The following is a 2,978-nucleotide window of genomic DNA, read 5'->3' on the forward strand; positions in this document are numbered from 1 at the left end:
ATCCAAGATCTTTCAACTTTGGGGTTAGTTTGTCTTGAAAATATGCACTGTATTCCTTCGTCAGGGCTACCGTCTCAAATTCTCCTAGTCTTTGTTTTTTAAAAAGAATATCTTAATGTTAACGTTTTACAATGTTCCTTCCTAGCATTCCTTGGATTCTCCGTATCACAAGGTAAATGACCTTGTGGACAATTTCTAAGTTCGGTGGCAAGTTGACCTACTTGATTCTCCATATTCCTTAGAGTGGCATCATTTTAACCGTATATGCCTTCAATAGGTTCTCTAAGTTATTGGAGGGTTCAGTTTGAGTTGGTTTCTGAACTTGTTGGCAAAAAAACAAGTGGCTGGATCTGTCTGGGTTGTGTATAAGTGTTATTAGTTTTAGGCCTTGGGCTACTCCAGAAAGAATTCGAGTGGTTTCACCACAATGGGTTATAGGAACTGGGTTGCAGTCCTTGCTCTCCTCGATTGTAGTTCTGGTTGATCGTGTAATACACAAATTCTGGGTTCAATGGACATTCTTCAAAAAAATGTCCTTCCTCACAACGGACATAGGCTATATTTTCAAATTGGTTCGATGGCTTAGCTGTAAAACTATTAAACCCATTAGTGGTAAAAAATTTAAGCATTGATGATATTAAAGATACCTGAGATGCAAGTGAAGTGATAGTTTCCACTTCATGTACTCCAGCAACTCGTCTTCTTGACCCTACTCGATTGGTTGGGCATTGATAATTGTTACTAGAAATCCTCTCGATGATTTCATAAGCCTTGTTATAAGACTTAGAGAAGAGGGCACCATTACCTAGAGCGTCCACTATCATGCTCGTGTAGACATTGAGACCATTATAGAAAGTCTCAAGTTGGATGTAATAAGGGATTCCCTGATGAGGGCATTTCTGTAAAAATACTTTGTACCGTTCCATACCTCATAGAAGGACTCATCATCCATTTGTTGGAAAATAGTGATCTCATTCCTCAACTTAGTATTCTTGCTAGGCAGGAAATACTTCACATGGAATCTTTTTGCTAACTCGTGCCATGTGGAAATTGAATTTGGTGGCAATTAGTTCAACTAGGCTCGAGCTTTGTCCCTTAGCGACTATGGAAATAGCTTTAATCGTAGCACATCTTTGGTAATCCGGCTAACTTGAAAGAATAAATCACCTCCATAAATAGTCTTAAGTGAAGATGAGGATCTTCAGTATGGATTCCACTAAATTTGCCCACTGTCTGAAGCATTTGAAACATGACTAGCTTTAGCTCGAACTGTTGCGCCTCTAGTTTGGGTCCTCTAATACCTGGATTAAGATCATGAAACACTGGCATGACATACTGTCTTAGGGCTCTATCCTTATCATAAGCAATAAGGATAGGATTTTGAGAAGGGTTTGCTCCGTTTCCTTGATTTGGACTTTCCTAGTTCATCTCTTCTGTCCTTCTCTGACTTGCTTGTCTTCTTTGTTGTCGAAAAGTTCTTTCAATCTTAGGATCTATGGGGAGGAAATTGATGATTCTATCAATACTCATAACCACTTGAAACAAACACAGAAAAACTTAATTAAGTTAAAATTGAACAGAAAATAAATAAAAATGTAAAATAAACAAATTCACAAATAATGACTTTTAAAATAGTCCCCGGCAACGGTGCCAAAAACTTGGAAGGACGGAATGTGCAAGTGTACACAATTGCAACAAGTAATAAAGTGACAAGTAAATGTCGAGTTATCATACCCACAGGGACTGTGAAAAGAATTACTTATGAATGCAATTAAAAACACATTGGTGAAGAAAAATATTTTTATTTGAGGAGGTGATTAAAAACTAAGATTTTTAACTAAGTAAAATAAATAATAATAAAATAAAAGTTGCAATGTATGATTTCAAAAGATGATTTTAATCAATATGACATTATTGTGCTAGATTAATTACATTTCTTAGCTAAGAATTAGTAAACTCATGTTTATGTTGTTACAAATAAATTCCAAGCAACTCTGTAATTTGCTAACTTATGAACATACTTACATACCAAAATCCATTTATCTCTTCACTATATCTCTTTGTCAATTCAATTGATTAAACATGTTTTAGAAACCAAATGAGTTAATGTACATACATACTTATGAAATTAAAATAATCTCTTGTACATATCTCTATGCCAATTCAAACAATTAATTCAATCTCATAAGCACATAAAAGATTACGTGAGGGAACAATGTATTTCTACCTGGAAACAGTTTAATCACAATAATCTTTCAAGTTATGCAAGGCTAATGTATCGTTAGATACCGTTGCTAATTTAACCCCTAGTTACCTTAGATGATTAAACAATTAATTCATTAGTTACCTTACAATTGCAATGCAAGAATAACTTAATCATGGTTTTACTTAATCAAACATCTTACTGAGGCCTATAACGACACAAACACAATTTTAATTACTCAAGTAGATGAAATGCAATCAACCTAAGATCAATTAGATTTAAGCCATATTAATTAAATTAAACATATCAACATCACAAATATTTATAGACATGTTCATAACAACAATAAAAGTACAAGCATAAGGAACAAAAATCAAAGCTGGTGTTTCTCTGAGGCTTGACTAGTTTGCTCTGCACCTCATTCTGTGCTTGTTCTATTTGAACTGAGGCTTCCATGAACACTTGAATGCTACTCCAAGTGGTGGTTGAAGGACTCTTGTTCAAGAGGTGAAATCGGTAAGGGAATGGGGAAGGAAATGAAGAACAATAAAGAGAGAAAAGTGAAGAATGAATGGTTTGAAGTGAGCAGCCAAGGGGGTATTTATAGGTTGAGAAGGCTGCTAAAAATAGCCAAAATTAGCTTCCAATGACTCCCCCCATGGCCGGCCACACATGTGGCATGTTTGAAGATTTCAAACATGCTATTTTTAAGTAGGGGCAAATCTTGAAAGGCATCAATAGTGGAGGGGTTTGAATGCAAATTGAAGGAGTATTC

At 35.3% G+C, this 2,978-nt stretch overlaps 1 non-coding gene across 1 annotated transcript; it reads left to right on the plus strand.

Annotated features, from left to right (window-relative positions):
- The first annotated feature begins 879 nt into the window (after positions 1-879).
- Positions 880-985, plus strand: LOC128039321 (small nucleolar RNA R71). Its single transcript, XR_008193825.1, has one exon. It is a non-coding gene; the product is annotated as a small nucleolar RNA R71 (small nucleolar RNA).
- Positions 986-2,978: the final 1,993 nt, after the last annotated feature.

Source organism: Gossypium raimondii, chromosome 2 (genome assembly GCF_025698545.1).
Source record: "Gossypium raimondii isolate GPD5lz chromosome 2, ASM2569854v1, whole genome shotgun sequence".
Classification (NCBI taxonomy): Eukaryota; Viridiplantae; Streptophyta; class Magnoliopsida; order Malvales; family Malvaceae; genus Gossypium; species Gossypium raimondii.